Genomic DNA, 19,031 nt, shown 5'->3' with positions numbered 1-19,031 from the left:
TTCAAAGGGAACAAAATCTTACTATGAAAGGATATAGATTTTGGAATAGCACTTCAAGACCTCAGATCTTTAAAAACACAGATTTCTATATTCCATTAGTATGTTAAAATTTATGGAACAGTGAATCTTGTTTATAGTGTGCTAGGAATAGAGTGGCACATGACATTAAAAAGTGCACTGGATGCTACATTGAGTAGAGGACAAAGTTTACTGTTGTTTGCATGTTATTGGCATTGAATATTTGCCTTTTTTTACTGGAAACTACCCTGAGTCCTTCAGGGGAGATAAAGTGCTGCTGCTGCTGCTGCTGTTGTTGTTGTTGTTACTGTGGCATTAAACAGCAGCAGCGTCCACCACAACAACCTCCAGCAGAAACTTAATAGGTTAAAGCTTTTGAAGATAATTGTTCCACTGCATGAAGTGATGTCATCATCTAGAATATGGATGAGTAATGTTTTAAACTGATGTGCTGCGCATTTCATTTGATAAAGAATTCAGCAATACTGTGGGCTGTTGCACCTGTGGAGGATTCCATCCTTACAGTTTTCAGTAATTGCATACAAATCTCCTTTATATATGTTCATGTTGTTTAAATATAACACTATGGTAAAATTATACTGTGCGCATGCATACACACAGAAGCTTTAAAATAAACAAAAACCACGGTGTTCAAAGATAATATGTGTTCAAAGAACTGAATAGATTTACCTGAAATGTGTGCTTTAGTTCTCATTTTAACTTCAATTCTTCAATTGTTGAAAATTGTTATTTTTTCCAATTCCTTCCTGACTATTTTAAAGGAGATTCTCATTTGGAAAGTGAACATAAAAGCACTTGGAAAAAAACAGGAGCTCAGCTGAATCAGTTGAAATGTCTAAAGGCCATCTTATTATTACAGCTCAATGTTCTCCTGCTATACTTTCAACCCTAACTAAGGTCCCTTCTACACTGTCATATAATCCAGTTCAAAGCAGATCACCTGGATTTTATATGGCAGTGTAGAGGGGACCTGAGATTACTTCATCAGAATATAACATGAGGTCAATTTAGGATTCCAGCTGGTAAATTAATGCAGTTTGGCACCACTTATACCGATATGACTCAATGACATGGAATGATGGGATTTCTAGTTTGTTGAGGCACCAACACAATTTAGCAGAGAAGGATAAGGACCTTGTAAAACCACTACTCCTATGATGTTATAACATTGAGTTATAACATCATAGTGGTGTAAAGTTTGTAAACTGCATTAATTCTACAGTGTATGTGCACTCTTTGACTTAGATGATGCAGAATCAGACTCACCATATGATTTTCTCTCTATTAAAAACATAAATTGGGGATATAATAAATTAGGCCTCTGTGTTGTGATGACGTGGGGATTAACTGGCCCCATATGCTTTTATAGGACTTAACTTATTCCAAAATAGTAAGAGTCTGTACTGCAATGTACATTAAGTCTAAAATTGCTTTTTTAAAAACCCAGAAATTCTGGAATAAGCCATACAATCAACTGCAGCTGACCAATGTATAGCATTCAGGGGGAGAAACCAGGAAAACAGGTCACCAGGACATAAACAAACACCTATGTGCAGGCCCGTAGCCAGGATTTTGATTTGGTGGGGGGGAGGGCTGAGTCTGAGTGAAAGAGGGTCTACCCTAGCAAAACTTTTGTATCGTTACCCCAATACCCCCATGCATATGAGATATATTGAGCATGGTGATCAGATCATGATAATAATAAACATAACAGTTTAAATAATGTACCAGTAAGGCCTTTTCGCAAACCACCATGAGAATTTCGGGGGGGGGGGGGGGGGGCTGAAGCCCCCAAAGCCCCCCCCCCCCCCGGTACATGCCTGCCTACGTACTAGAAATAAAACTACAGCATTTCCATGGGAATGCTAAATTTTCTTTGTTCCTGTGTCCTGCTGTGTAGTGCTGATCCTTACTGAACAGACTACTTCTTATTAGCACATCTTAGTGTATGAGGTAGTACATATTCCTTGGATTGGATTGATCTACAAGTGGAACTTTGTGTCCACTGCTCCAGCTTTCAGCTGGTTCCTGTGTAGATGCGCCACAAGGAAATGAATATCTTCAGTCCAAATCCTGAGTCAGTTTAAATGACAGTGTAGAAGCTCCATCAGAAGAAAAATGTACTGATACAAAATGAGCACTGGTATGTATTCTCTTCCAACACAATTAATAACTTCTTCAGAGGTGACTGGAGAAGGAGACCACTGTTGATGGAAAGGATTAACACCACCATTACCTGATTCAAACTGGAAACCCGTAAGTGACTGCTTTTGGCAAGAGTACAAAATTATGACATTACAAAGGACAGAACACTTCATTGTGGGGAAAAGGATGTAGCACAGTTCCTCTTGAATATAGGACTGACTTTCATAGACCTGAGTAAATATGAATAGTGCTACAGACTGGTGGAAAATGTGATTATTTGTATATCGGCCCTTTCAAAAGAAATCTTTATTAAACTACAATATCTTCATTAAACAAATATTTGTTTCCCAATACTTTTTTTTCTTTGGACAATTGCAACTGGAAAAGTATTTTTTAAATACTTAAACCAGTGGTGGGCATTCTGCTTTCAGGCAAGGTTGACTGTAGTGCTGGCTGATTGGTCAGAGGCTTTATGCCAAATGGGGCCAGGTGGTCACATTTTGAACAATACCTTTCAACTCAGAATCTTTCCACTCAATTTACATTTTTATATAGAAAACAAAAGAGTGGTAAAATCCTAAAAAGGGAATTCTGTAATGGAGACTAGGAAACACATAGGTAGATGTGGTGAGCCATATTGAAGACCTTTCTAAGTCTTATGGATGACTGATGAGTTGTTCACATGCATTATAAGAAAATTCTCAGACATAATCTGTGAATATTTAACAATGAGTCCTTTAAAAAGTATTTCCCCCAGGTTTCCCAGGATGAGAATTACTCCACTGTGGAAACTGGAAATTGGATGACCTGTTGGAGGTCCTGGCTTCATTACACAAAGAACAAACAATACACCAATTCAGAGTGCTGCTAATGTAACATGACAATACCTGATAGAAAATATAATTGGGATAGCTTTAAAAAAACAAGTTTCATTACAAATACATTTTAATCACATAACTTTTCTGTGGCTTTCAGTATATAATTTAAATTTTCAAATACCCTTTTCCTTCCGAAAGTGTGACTAATTTTTAACTTATTGAATTTTACTATTTCTTTGCTGACATTTTATTTATTTATTTATTTAAAACATTTATATTCCGCCCTTCTCACCCCGAAGGGGACTCAGGGCGGAGCACAGCATATATATGGCAAACATTCAATGCCAAGACATGAATTCATCATATGCATACATAAACATTAAAAACATTTGTCTCAATATTAAAGTACACTGTTTAAAACCATCTTGATCATCTGTTCTAATCTAATTGGCCTGGTAAGGTTTCTTATCGCTGCCTTATAGCACTGTCCCGAAAGCTTGGTCTCACAACCAAGTTTGTACCATCCTTCTGAAGGACAGAGGAGAGGGGGCCAATCTGATTTCACCAGGAAGGGAGGTCCATAGCCAGGGGGGCAATCACCGAGATGGGCCTCTCTCTCGTCCCCACCAATCACACCTGTGACAATAGTGGGATAGAGAGCAGGACCTCCTCGGAGGATCTTAATCTCCCTGACGGTTCATAGCGGGAGATGCGTTCAGACAGGTGAATTGGACTGGGGCTATTAAGGGCTTTATAGCCCAAAGCCAGAAATTTGAATTGTGCCCGGTAGCAATTGGCAGCTAGTAGAGCTGGTGTAACATGGGTGTTGTATGCTCCCTGTACGCCACCTCAATTATTAGCCTGGCTGCCTCTTGTTGGACTATTTGAAGCTTCTGGGGACTCTTCAAAGACAACCTCGTGTAGAGTGCATTGTAGTAGTCTATCCTGGATGTACCAAGAGCGTGGACCACCATGGCCAAGTCTGGCTTCCCATGGTACGGGCGCTGCTGGAGCAAAAGTTTTAATTGTGAGAAAGCTTCCCTGGCCACCACCATAATCTGGGATTCCAGGCTCAGCGATGAGTCCAGGAGAATTCCCAAGCTGCAAACCTGTGCCTTCAAGGGGAGTGTAAACATCTCTCTTTAACAGGGGAATTAACAGGAAAGGGTGGGGGGAATTTAGAACTAGCTGCAATTCATAAAATAGTATAGTCCCACAGAAATTTGACTGACTGAACCCAAAGGGTGGTTATCAATGGCTCCCCTTCATCCTGGAGAAAAGTGACTAGTGACCCCATAGGGATCTGTCTTGGATTGAGTGCTATTCAACACCTTGAACAAATTAATTGAGCTATGGAATAGAAGACATGCTAATTTGCAGATAGCAGCAAATTTGGAGGGACAGCTTATGCCCCAGAAAACAGGACCAGAATTCAGAATGACCTTTTCTGAATAGAAAGCTGGACCAAAACTAATACAATGAATTCCAGCAGAGATAAATGTAAGGTACTAAATTTTGGTGGGAAAAATTGAAATGCACAGATAAACTATGTGTGACACTTGGCTTAAAAACAGTACATGTGAAAGGGAATTAGGAGTCTTAATAGAGCACCAGCTGAACATGACTCCATAGCATGATGTAGCAGAATAAAAAAACTAAGGCAATTGTAGGCTACATCAATACAAGTATAGTGTCTAGATCTACTTTGAACAGATCTCATTTGGAATGCTGTGTCCAGTTCTTGGCATATTGAAAACTAGAAGCTGTCCAGAAGAGGGCAATCAAAATGGGAAAAGTTTGGAAACCATATGGAGTTGCTTAGGGAGCTGGATGTGTATGTTTAACCTGGAGAAGAGAAGGTTAAAAGATGTCATGAGTACCATGTTTAAATATTGGAAGGATGTTTATTGAAGATGGGGCAAACTTATTTTCTGCTGCTCCAAAGACTACGGCATAGAGCAATGGGTTCAAACTACAGGAAAAGATATTCTGAATAAAAATTGGGAGGAACTTTCTGATGATAAGGACTGTTTGATAGTTGAATATGGAACCTTGGAAGGTTCAGGTGGGCATTTCTTTGGAGTTTTCTAAACACAGGCTGTCTGCCATGTGTCAGAAGTATATTGGATTGTGTATTCCTGCATGGCAGAGGATTGGAATGGATGGCCCTAGTGGTCTCTTTGAATTCTATATTCCTATTACTGGTTTTATCAACATATTCCTTAATTTCTTGATGCACTATGGAAAAGACTGTAAATTGTTAGAGAGTACAAAAACTCTCCATGGATGCTTTTTATCATCTTAATTCACAAAAAATACATACACAAATGCTTAGCCTTACAACTGGAATGGACAAGCCAAGAACAGGCAGATCTCACTGTTGACTCTGTGCAGCTAATTAGTCATATAAAATGCAAGCCTTCTAAGAAGATAGGTCACAGACTTGGCTGATCCACCTGCATGCATGGAGCAGATCAGGGATATGCAACTCTAAATGGTCTGGAATGACTAAATTTTGGAAATCAGAGCATTTGTTTACTTATTTGTGTTCTACTCTTTTAAAAATGCTCAGAACACCATTTTGACTTCTACTATTTTTCCTCATAGTAATTCTGTGAGTCAAGGAGAGGATAAGAGATGGTTACTAGGCAGCCATGACAGAGAAGAGATTTTAAGTAAACTCAAAGCTTCTTAGTCCAAGGACAATGTTCTATTCACTATATTACAATGACTCTGTTGTTCTTGTCGTATCTTGCAGCTGGCATGTGTAATTGCTCCTTATATGACAGATTTTAGATGTTCCTTTGATCTTGGGTTCAGTGTGCTCATCTTTTATGTATTGTTATGTTGTGGTATGTCATATTTCAATGAACTGCATGCTGATAGGAGTGCTTTGGTTGTTGCATGGTCTACAGGTGTGACAAAGAGCTAGACAGACAGACAGACAGGTAAGCAGCTAGATACTATCCAGATGAACCAGTGGTAGTCATTAATACAGTGTCTATTGTTCATAATCAGTTAATAGACTGCAGGGTTACTCTAACACACTTGGTTGTCTCTTGTAAAGAAGACCTCCAAATTTCCTGACTGGGGTGGCCGTGGAATTTGTTTGCAACAAAGGTGATTGAATTTTCAAAACCAGGGTTTCCAGCTACTTCTTCTTTTTCGTTGAAGGGCATTTTTGGCATTACTCATTGGATGAAAGTTAGAGTAAAAATGTAATACATTGTAAAATTTATGCAGTTTGACACAAATTTAACTGCTATGGCTCAGTGCTATAGAAGCCTAACAGTTGTTGTTTTACAAGGTCTTTGGTCTTCTCTTCCAAAGAGTGCTAGTGTCTTGCCAAACTACAAATCCTAGGATTCTATAGGAAGATAAAGTGCTGTCAAACTGCAATACAAGGCACTCAAAATGTCTTAATAAGCATACAGACCCAGTGAGTTAGAATGAAGAATAATGATATTTGACTGAAAATTCAGAAGTGTGGAAAGCAACAGTCTCTCCTTCCCTCCCCAAATGACCCATGCCCATTTTACAGCAATGTTGAGTATAGATCAGCAATTTGATAGCCAGAGTCGTGTACTTAGTTCTACCTTCTCAAATAACCCCTGAAAACCTTCTATGTACCCTTCACCTTCAATAGCTTGCCCAGTTAATACAAGGTTTCTTGTACTGGAGTTCACAACCATGTTAATCTCTAGCTCCTTAATCTTTTAAACAATCCCTGAAAAGAAGCATTAATTTTGTCTTATTATATTTACAGAACTGATTACACTGATTGTTCCATTTGTTTCTTCGGAAGGGCCAGCATTTATTGCAATTAACAGTGAATGAGTTTTGATTTGTATCTCATTTTAAATTTCAGAATTGCATATCAAATCTTTACATGTAAGGAATAGTACAAGTAGAAATGCAGATCTCTTTCATTTGCTTTTTAAGATGGGAAGTTATTTTAGCAAATGAAAAATTTCTCAGATCAAAAAGATGTGCTTCCATCAACCTGTGTTGTAATTTCTCTGCACACAATTCCATTAGGCTTACAAAAACATCTCAAGAGAATAACTTGGAAATCTATGGTATTTCTCTTACTAAAATGATGCTAAAATAAAACCCTGTGTTGTTTCATTATTACTGCAGTAACAATTTCTCAGCTATTGTACAAAGAACAGGAAACATGGACCCATAGACTTCAGAGAAAGAATAAGATAGTAAGATAGACAACTGGGAGCAAAAGGGAAAAAAGAGACTTATTTGTTGTTAATATGCATCTTCAGGTCATTTCCAGCATACAGTGGCCCATAAGTGAATCTGTCAAGGGATGTATTGGCAAGATTTGTACAGAAAAAACTTATCATTGTTTTCCTTTTAGGATGGGAGTTTGTGTCTTTCCCAAGATCACCAAGTGAGTTTCATGATCAAACAGGGATTCAAATACTGGTCTCCAAAGTCACGGTCTAATATTCAAACCAATACACCCTACCACACTATACCATACTTGTAGAGCCATCCAAAGTGTAACCAGGAAGAAATGAGGGAGAATATTCTCTGCTTCATCTGAAGTGAACTCTTACTGATGTACATCAGTAAAGTTATAAGGCTGGGGAGATGTTTTCTTTTCTTTGATAGACAGGGTAGGGATGTTATTGGGCCCCTTCTACATTGCCATATAAAATTCAGATTATCTGCTTTGAACTGAATTATATGGCAATGTGGATTTATATAATCTGGTTCAAAGGAGATAATTTGGATTATCTTCTTTGATCATCTGGATATATGGCAGTGTAGAAGGGTCTTAGGAGAGGAGTTGTAAGGATCTAGGTTTTACTTCTCACTGATCCATGAAACTCAGGCCCTTGCTACACTTCTATATAATCCAGATTATTAAAGCAGATAATATCCATGGATCTCCTGGATTATCAAATAATCAGATTATCTGATTTGAACTGGATTATATGAATGTATACTACCATATCATCCAGTTCAAATAAGATAATCTGGATTTTATATGGCAGTGTAGGAGCCTGTCTGAGAAACTTTGGGCAAGTCATTCATTCTCAACCTGACCTATTGACTTCTATTGCATGTTTGTTGAAGGACAGAAGCCCAGAAGATGAGAGCTATGGATATTCATTGAAGAACAGGTGTGATAAAAATATAACATATGTATCATAATGTCTATTTTCATGGTGTTGTAACTGAAGGGACCATCAGTCCGGGATTATTAGGAAATTCATAAAGATTGAGATACAATGAATTTAAAGCTGTAATCATACTAGACACAGTCCATTGGGGGGCTTTCCATTTGCTAATGCCAGTGGGGAAACCACTCACAATTCATTGCCAATATGAAGCTTCTTGTTCCAGGAATAATCTGGTGGTAGTCCATTCCTGTTATTTCCCTATCTCTTCTTGTCACTAACAATGGGAAGTCAAAGTTGCACATATTTTGTTTTTACTTTAGAGAAGAACAGTTGATTCTAATGACTCATCCTTTGTGCCCCTCAGAATATCAAGACACTGGTGCACATGTTGTGTTAATATATTTACCCCCCCCCCCCAGAGAAAATAGCCAGTATACCCCACACTGGTATTATTTCCAAATCATTTTAATGAGCTGTAACTTTCAGTATGTATGGAATGATGAATTGTTAAAAATCACCCAAAATATTATAATTATTTTAAGTGTAGTTTTGCAACTTAGACTAAAGACATAAACAATTGCTCCCTGCAGTGGTTGGGTTGCTACTGCTGTTGTATCCAGTATTGTTACATTAGAACTAGATATTTTTTAGATTCATGCTATCTGAAGGACACCCCATCTTCCCATCTGACTATTTGACCCTTTGAGACTTGTCTATATTGCCTTTCCGCAAGGACTCAAGGTGGTTTACAACCACAGTGAAAACATAATAATATAAAATAACCCATTAAAATAATCCCAGTCGATCCATATCAGAGGAAAATTATCAAAATTAATTAAAGAGTAAAACATCAAGGGAAGTAAAATTATAAAGTGGAGGTCCTAGGCTTCTGTCACCTTTTGTTAAAAGCTATTCTCCTTCTTTCACAAGGCTATATGCTGGCAACACAGGATAAGCCCTTCTCAGCAGCTATTCCTATTGCAGAATGATTATGAGGATGGGGTAGGAATAGGAGGAGCAGCATAGTGCATTTTCGTTCACACCTAACATCCACCGGGAAATAGCAGCCAATAATGAAAGGACCAAGGCAGTGACATCTACAGCTCATCTCCTGTTTGGATATCAGCCAGCATGCCAATGCCTTAAATTAAGAAATAGTTTTCTAAGATCTACAGAGATACTAGCAGGAACACCTCAGCAAGTGAGAGTCCAAAAGTGGCAGGCTAAAACCCGGAACCTCAAGCTATGGCTGATACCGAATGACAGACTCCCCCCTGGGCACACAAAAGACTGGGCAACTTGGAAGGCACTAAACAGACTGTGTTCTGACACCACGAGATGTAGAGCCAACCTTAAGAAATGGGGCCACAAAGTGGAGTCCACAACATGCGAGTGTAGAGAAGAGCAAACTACAGACCACCTATTACAATGCAGTCAGAGCCCTGCCACAAGCACAATGGAGGACCTTCTTATAGCAACACCAGAGGCACTCCAAGTGGACAGCTACTAGTCAAAGAACATTTAGTATAATATCAAGTTCTTTTTTTAAAAAAAAACAACCTTTGTATTGTTTAAATACATTAAAACTGTACCCTAGATTTGCTTCTGATATGATAAATAAAATCCATCTCCAAACTACTAAGAAAGATTGAGATCCACATCTTCACTATTTTCAGTAGTAACAAAAAGCATTGCTTGTTCCACTTAATAATTGTCATGCACTCAAATAATTTCTGGAGAAGAACATATAATTACATGGCAAACAGAGCTTTGAAATGTTTGAGCCATCTAAAACCAAACACCACTGAACATAGGCAGAATGACTTTTAAAGCAAATCCCACACATACTAATAGAGCATTCAAATTTCAGTGCAAGACCATATATTTCAAAGTCTTTGCAATTGGCTTAATAGACTTGCCAATTTGCAGTTTTGATTTTCTTCAAACGTGAAATCCCATCATTTCTCCAGGAGAGAGAGGGAGAGAGTCTGAGGAAACTTAATTTTGCTTATTTATTGATGACACCTATAAGAGGGGAAAGTCCTGTTTCCCAATACTAAACCACATGTGAGCTGATCTTTGCTGACTAGCAGCCTAATGTTCTAGTAGGCTGCTAGTCTTTGTAACAAGCTGAGTACATGATTACTACATCTTTGGTCTCCTTAATTGGCCAAAGAGGCAGCAGCTGCCATTTTGCCTCAATCAAAATATATGCTTCAAAAATATCTGCAAACACACTCACAAATGCATATGTAGAGCAGTGGGAATCGTAATATTATCACCACTTTGCTTTAATGTACATGCCCAGCTTTCTTTTACATCCCTTCTGTGCCAATGCCATCCTTCTCTTTTTATTGGATCTGCCACAGAAACTTGTCTGGCTATTGATTCTGCAGAGTGTGCCAGTTTAGTATTGCAAGGTCACTCATAATTGCATCTCGACTGTTTCCCTTCCCTGCCTCCCACCCCTTACTTTTCCAATTCCTCTACCTGCTTGCTTTCATAAGGCGGTTGCTCTGAAATGCAGCCACATTGGCATGCTGTGAACTGGAATTTTACCAGAAGAAAAGCATTTCCATCTTTGAATCAGGCTGGGAGTGCAGAGGGAAGAAAAGATTTAGAACTTGCTTCAGAGGCCGGGTTTCATTTGCAGATAATGGCCCAATGGCTGATCTAATGGACTATTTTGCTCATAGATAAGCATCCCAAAAAGCGATGGGAAGTAATGTGCATATATGTCCATGTGTATATGTGCCTGTTAGAGCAGCTTGAACTTAAACATTTCTTCCCATTTTTAACAAACCCTTGGGGAGTTTGCAGTGTCAGGGCTACGAGCTTCTTTTTCTGTTACTGACAGGGATGGCATTTGCAGTTCTATGCCCTCTAGTCACATTTACACCTAAATAACAGAGTCAGACATTATGCCTTTTCTTGTTTCCTCTTCACAGAATACAATAACCTTAGCACAGAAAGAGTAGTGGGGACATTTTCTCCCCTTTACCCTCTAGTTACATCTTAGGTCAGGCAAAACGGCAAGCAGTAGTTTGGCCGGCCATATCCCAGCAGAATATTGGAATATGGCTGACTTGAGCTATGCCTTTAGCAATCTTGTGTGGGCTTCCCCAGAAGTAAGGGCAACTGAATTCAATGAAGAAGAGCATGTGAAATTCAAAATGCCCACAAAAATCTGCATAGGATTACTAAGCAAAAGAAAAGCTATGGAATTGCTCAGGCATCTTTCTCCATTATGGGCAAATCACAACCAAGAATTCTGATTCCAAGAGTGATGATACTTGTGGCTCTGCTTCAGTGCAAAATCACATGCAAAATCACAGAATTACTGAGTCGGAAGAGACCACAAGGGACATCCAGCCAGATCCCTTGCCATGAGGAATGCATAATCAAAGCACTCTCGACAGATAACCACCCAACCTATGCTTAACACCCCCCTCCCCCGAGAAGAACACTCTACCATCCTCTCAGTCAGGGATTTCCTGCAATTTGGACCCATAGTTCCTTGTCCTGGTCTCCAGAGCAACAGAAAATAAGCTTGCATCGGCCTGCCTTATTTCTTCAGTGGGGTGAACCATCTGAATCCAATGCCAAAAGAAGCACAGCTAATTAGGAAAGCAAAAAGCTTTTTGACAGCAAAAATTCAGAAAGCAAAACTCTTTCAAACTGTCACACTGCAGTCTGCAAATGGAGAAACATAAGATGTTTGCACTTACTTACTTACTTACTTAGGCGATCCCTCGTTGGACGAGTAAGATGGTCTTCCATCATGGGTTTCCTTGTGGGTCCGCATGTGGCTGTGGAGCCCTATTCTTGCTCTGCATCTTCTTCCGCAGTGAGGGCATTGGTTTCCAGATGGAAGGCGGTCCCGGTCGGGGTTGGCTTGACGCGCCTTCCTCCTGGCACGTTTCTCTCTTTCACCCACCACTCGTGCCTCCTCGAATTCTGCAGCACTGCTGGTCACAGCTGTCCTCCAGCTGGAGCGCTCAAGGGCCAGGGCCTCCCAGTTCTCCGTGTCTATGCCAGAGTTTTTAAGGTTGGCTTTGAGCCCATCTTTAAATCTCTTTTCCTGTCCACCAACATTCCGTTTTCCGTTCTTGAGTTCGGAGTAGAGCAACTGCTTAGGGAGACGGTGGTCAGGCATCCGGACAACGTGGCCTGTCCAGCGGAGTTGATGTTGGAGGACCATTGCTTCAATGCTGGTGGTCTTTGCTTCCTCCAGCACGCTGACGTTTGTCCGCTTGTCTTCCCAGGAGATTTGCAGGATTTTCCGGAGGCAGCGCTGATGGAATCGTTCCAGGAGCTGCATGTGACGTCTGTAGACAGTCCACGTCTCGCAGGCATATAGCAGGGTTGGGAGGACAATAGCTTTATAGACAAGCACCTTAGTATCCCTACGGATGTCCCGGTCCTCAAACACTCTCTGCTTCATTCGGGAAAATGCTGCACTTGCAGAGCTCAGGCGGTGTTGTATTTCGGCGTCGATGTTGACTTTGGTGGAGAGGTGGCTGCCAAGGTAGCGGAAATGGTCGACATTTTCTAATGTTACACCATTAAGCTGTATCTCTGGCATTGGAGAGGGGACGGCTGGTGACTGCTGGAACAGCACTTTGGTTTTCTCGATGTTCAGTGACAGGCCAAGCTTTGTGTATGCTTCTGCAAAGGTGTTGAGAGTGGCTTGTAGATCTTCTTCTGTATGCGCACAGACGACATTGTCATCAGCATACTGGAGTTCTATAACAGATGTTGTTGTGACCTTGGTTTTGGCTTTCAGTCTGCTGAGGTTAAACAGCTTGCCGTCTGTCCGATAGATGATTTCCACTCCGGTGGGAAGCTTCCCATCAACAAGGTGTAGTATCATGGCGATGAAGATGGAGAATAAAGTTAGGGCAATAACACATCCCTGTTTGACACCCGATTCCACCTTAAATGGGTCACTTTGGGAGCCATTGCTGTCCAAGACTGTTGCCATCATGTCATCGTGGAGGAGCCGCAGGATGTTCACAAATTTGCTTGGGCACCCGATTTTTTGGAGGATGGTCCAGAGAGCGCTGCGATTCACTGTGTCGAATGCCTTTGCAAGGTCGATGAATGCCATGTACAGAGGTTGGTTTTGTTCCCTGCATTTTTCTTGGAGCTGTCGTGCAGTGAAGATCATGTCCACGGTTCCTCTGGAGGGGCGGAAGCCGTTCTGGGATTCTGGGAGGGTGTCTTCTGAGAGGGGCAGAAGGCGGTTTGCAAGGATTCTTGCGAGGATTTTTCCAGCAGAGGTTAGAAGGGAGATACCTCGATAGTTCCCGCAGTCTGTTCTTTCCCCTTTTTTGAAGAGGGTGATGATGGTGGCATCCTTGAAGTCTGCTGGGATTTTCTCAGTCACCCACACTTTTTCTATGAGCTGGTGGAGTTGGTGTGTCAGCGCAGGTCCTCCCTCTTTAAAGATTTCAGCAGGGATCCCATCCGGTCCGCTGGCTTTGTTGTTCTTTTGTTGGCTGATGGCATTGCTGACTTCTTCCAAACTAGGCAGTGCTGCAAGCTCATCCCTGGTTTGTTGTTGTGGGATTTGTGAGAGGACCTCTTCGGCCACATTGGAGCTGCGGTTTAGGAGGCTTTGGTAGTGTTCTTTCCAACGTAGTGCAATTGACTTTTGGTCCTTCAGGAGTTTGGTTCCGTCTGATGAGCGTAGAGGCTGTATGCCATGGTTTCTTGGCCCATAGATGACCTTTGTGGCTTTGAAAAATCCTTGAGCATTATGGGTATCTGCCAGGTGTTGGATTTCTTCAGCCTTCTTTGTCCACCAGATGTTCTTGAGTTCTCTTGTCCTTCTTTGGACCTCAGCTTTTGCACTGGCGTAGATCTTTTTCTTAGCAGCACAGTTGATGTCTCTCTGCCATGTTTGGAAGGCTTTCCTTTTCTTGTCAATTAGCTGTTGGATCTCGATGTCATTTTCATCAAACCAGTCTTGATGTTTCTTGGCTTGGTATCCAATAGTTTCTTCGCAGGCTTGGATGATGGAGGTCTTCAGTTTGTTCCAATGTTCCTCAACATTTTCGGGGTGTACTGTGGGTAGATGGTCCTTGAGTGCTGTTTGGAGATGGGCTCGTCTGGAGGGCTCCTGAAGGGCTTGGGTGTTCATTTTGCGCCTTGTCTTCCTTCCTTGGAGTCTGCGCTTGGGGGCGATCTTGATAGCCATCGTGGATCGGATTAGCCTGTGGTCGGTCCAGCAGTCGTCAGCACCTGTCATGGCTCTTGTGAGGAGTACGTCACGGCGGTCTCTGGCACGTGTGATTACATAGTCTAAGAGGTGCCAATGCTTTGACCGGGGGTGCTTCCATGATGTTTTGAACTTGTTTTTCTGGCGGAAGAGCGTGTTGGTGATGACAAGGTTGTGCTCCGCACATTTGGTGAGAAGCAGGATGCCATTCGAGTTGCTGTTTCCAACCCCGTCTTTTCCTATGGTGCCTGGCCACAGGTCGAAGTCTCGCCCGACTCTTGCATTGAAGTCCCCCAGGAGAATGATTTTGTCCTCCTTAGGTATCCCCGATAGGACAGTGTCCAGCTGATAGTAGAATTTCTCCTTGATGTCTTCGTCAGCGTCTAGTGTTGGTGCATAGGCACTTATGATGGTTGCCCGTTGGTTTTTGGCAAGATCAATTCGGAGGGTGGAGAGTCGTTCGTTGATGCCAGTGGGTGCTTCGGACAGATGTTTCATCAGATCATTTCTGATGGCGAAGCCAACTCCGTGCATTCTTTGGTCTTTTTCGGGCAGTCCCTTCCAGAAGAAGGTGTAGCCTCCTTTTTCTTCCTTCAGCTGTCCCTCTCCTGCTCTCCGGGTCTCCTGAAGGGCTGCTATGTCGATGTTGAAGCGTCCCAGCTCCCTTGCGATGATGGCAGTTCTGCGTTCGGGGCGTTCACTGTCACTGTTGTCCATCAGAGTCCGTACGTTCCACGTACCGAAGTTCATTTTTCTTTTTTGGCCGCAGGATGGTGACCCCACTGGACGCGGCAGTCCAGTCAGGGATAAGTGAGGCAGACTATGTTTAGGGCACCTTTTCTAGCCCCCTCCCCGTGTGGGGTGAGCAGAGTGGGTCCTAAAAAGGGCTGCTCAGTCGTGGATACAGCTGCCGAACTACTCAACTGCCTCGGACCTTGAGGTAGAACGACTGAGTCCGTACCCACCGCCCATGTGTCAGTCTGTGACTAGGGGCTTCCAGATTTCACAGTCCTGCCCCCGTCGCCACTCGCTGATCGCCATGGGGCTTTGGTTGGTTGTTTTTATTTTCTTTGGAAGACGCCTGTGCGTGGGTTTTTTTAATGTGTGGAGGTCAGTGCACAACTGAACAACACACAGTCTTCACAGAGTGAGGTTCCACTGGTGATGTAGTTTAACACAATGACCATGGCTTCTCAGTCTGTTGCAGCCTTCTTCCGCCTTCGCAGCCGTTGTAGCATGTGCCATGTTATCCTCCGCCTGCTCCGCCGTTGAGGTCTTTGGGTCTTCGGACTGTGCTTGGTCTGGGACCTCCCCCGCGGCCACTCCTGGGAGTGCACGACTCCAGTTGTTGTGCCCACAGGTTCATCGGAACACGCAAGCCCCCTCACCACGACAAGGTGACAGTCCATCGAGGGGGAGATGTTTGCACTGACTATGATGTCAGTGGGGTAGTGGATCTACTCCAGAATTTAATAATAATAATAATAATAATAATAATAATAATAATAATAATAATAATATAAATAACCCTTTATTATACCCACCACCATCTCCACAAAAGGGACTCAGGGCAGCTTACAAGGCATTCCAAAGTTCAGCATAACAAAAATGGTACATGAGTGTAAAACAATATCACATGAAAATTTTAATAAACAACCATTATCAACACATATAGAAATAAAATAACACAATTTTAAAAATACAGACCATCTGTAGTTAAAACTACCTACCATCAATTCACAACTAAAGTGCCAGAGTGACATCCTCATATGGGCCCATTTCATCCTACTCGATGCCAAATGACTGCTTAAAAATCCATGTTTTTAGGCTGGATCAGAAGGATTCAAGAGTGGAGGCTAACTTAATCTCTTTTGGGAGGGTATTCCAGAGCTAGGGAGCCACCACAGAAGACCCTCTTTCTTGTCTCCACCAACCACAATTGAGACAGTGGTGGGACTGAGAGAAGGGACTACCCAGCTGATCTCAAATCCCGTGCTGGTTCATAAAAAGAGATGCAGTCTCAAAGATAGGTTGGACCCAAAGCATATAGGGCTTTGTAGGTAATCAACTGCACCTTGAATTGAGCCTGGAGCCCATGGAACTATTTTAGTAAAGGCATAGCATGTTCCCTATAGCTAGCCACAGTTAGTAATCTGGCAGCTGATCTTTGCACTAACTGCAGTTTCAGAACCATCTTCAAAGGCAGCCCCACACAGAGTGCATTACAGTAGTCCATTCTGGATGTAACTAAGGCATGGACCACTGTGGCCAAGTCAGGCCCATGCTTCAATCCTATGGAATCCCCAACAAACCAAATTTGGAGAATGGGGAGAGATTTAGAAATCTGTGCCACAGGTGAGTGAACCACAGGCTTCCATCACAGAAGTCTAAGAACCCATTCGACTGCAAATCCCAGGATTCTTTTGGAAGGAGCAATGGCAAATCTATATAGTTGTGGGACTGGGGTAGAAATTAATAGCACCCAGAAAGGTGCAAATTGTGAAAATACAGGGCATATGACATGATTTGCATGTTTATGAATCCTATTTTTCCATAAGTTTTTATTATGCATTTTTTTCGTGTTAGGAGCAACCTGAAAACACATAAACATACACACACAATAACTCTAATAATGATTTTATTTACCAGTCTTACCTCATGGCTTGAAGCGGATTGCTGTTGGATAGCAAATACTTGTTTCATTTAATAATGGAATCACACTCTAACTAATTACATTAAAAGTAACATTCCAGACATTGGGAAACATACCATTTTTCATGTGTCTGCTTACTATTGTGGCAAAATGAATAATATTGCAATCCTTTTCTGTAGGTCTACTTCTGAGTAAATATTCAAAGGATTGGGCTGCATGTCTGTCAAAGCAAGGTTTCTTTTTCAATCTACTATGTTTCATCCAAATTATATAACACAGTTAAAAAGTCCGGAACAAGAAACCACTCACGGAGCTAATTTAAAAGTGACAGGGGACTATTTATTTTCCATGTAACAATATTAATAGAGATGTTGGATAATTCAGCATTTTGAATTATATCAGGATTAGCAGTACAGTTGGGCAATGAGCCTATTTATAGGTATTGTAAATGATCTGCATTTTAACAAGGCCCATGGATTAACGCCAGCCATCTCTCTACCATCATAAACATGCTCAGATTTGATGTCTGCTGTTTTTCAGCACTCACTGATGGACCTTTTTAAAAGGCTCCTAAATGTAAAATACGGGGGGAAATCCTCTCTATAGATTACCTAAACTGAATATTTAAACCTATGAGCAGTAAACATTTCCACTATCATTTACAGTCAGCTTTTCATGCCCACAGATTCAACCATCCAAGGCTTGACAATATTTTCTTTAAAATGTCCGCAAATAAACCTTGATTTTACCATTTTATTTAAGGGACACCATTTTGCTATGCCACTATATATAATGGGACTTGACAATCCATGGATTTTGGTATGCATGTAGGGTCCTAAAACCAGCATCTAGCAGACAACATGAGCCCACTGCAATTCAACTCTAACCCTTTTCTCCACAACACTTTCTTGATGTGGGCAAATGATATGAGCAATAATGGGGTGAATGAAGGGGAATAATTATTTATTTTATTTATTTATTTCCAACATTTCTACCCCGTCTTTCTCAACCCCCACCCCCCTGTGGGGGGGGGGACTCTTGTACCCACCTTTTGGCCTGGCCCAGTTTTATTATGTTTTAGTGTATTGTGCCTGTTGGTTATTTTGCTTTATTTTGTTTTTAATTGTCTGATTTGCTTGATTGTATTGTTATGTTGTGTTGTTGAGGCCTTGGCCTGTGTAAGCCGCATCGAATCCTTTGGGAGATGCTAGCGGGGTACAAATAAAGTTTAATAATAATAATAATAATTAATAAGAGTGGCTTACAATGGCAGCAATTCAGTGCCAACAACATACAAAAATACAATTCAAACAACATTATACAAAAGATAAGAACTTAGATTAAAATACATTTAAAACACTATTATTCATCATATAGCTGAATCCAAATCTGATTTAGCGACCAACGACTCAGTCCAAAGCCTGTCACTGCCAGAATTCAAACACTGTGGTAACTGCCAAACCTACTGTCCGAATGCCTGGTCCCAAAACCATGTTTTGAGCTTCTTACTAAAAGAGAGGAGGGATGGTGTGCCATGACCTCAAAGTAGTATATTGTCATGATATTGTACTTGCAATTTTCTGACTCTCACATTTCCTGGAATGACAGAAGGGCAAAATACACATCCATGTGTGCAACAATATGGACCACATCTGGCTACTCATTGCCTTCCTCTGAGACTAACAGAGTCACCCTGTGGCTTCTGTGGCCAAGGGAGGATTTGAGTCCTTGTCCAACACTCAAACCACTACAGTACACTACTTCTGAGATGCAGATATTGATACATATGTGGAAAAATAAGTGGCTACATATTACTGGGTAGATGGGTGAAAATCAAATTGTAGGTATGCATGTGTGTATAGGTTGCTGTTATTTTGCCCTCATTTTTCTTTTACAAAGCCTTCATATGCCACATGGGTTCTGTTCCTAATTGCCTGCTCTATGGAACTAACAATTGGAATATTACTTGTATTTGAAACAACCACATTTATCTATTTTTTGCCATTGGG

This window comes from Anolis sagrei, chromosome 2 (assembly GCF_037176765.1).
Source record: "Anolis sagrei isolate rAnoSag1 chromosome 2, rAnoSag1.mat, whole genome shotgun sequence".
NCBI lineage: Eukaryota > Metazoa > Chordata > Lepidosauria > Squamata > Dactyloidae > Anolis > Anolis sagrei.
This window is presented reverse-complemented; position numbering follows the sequence as displayed.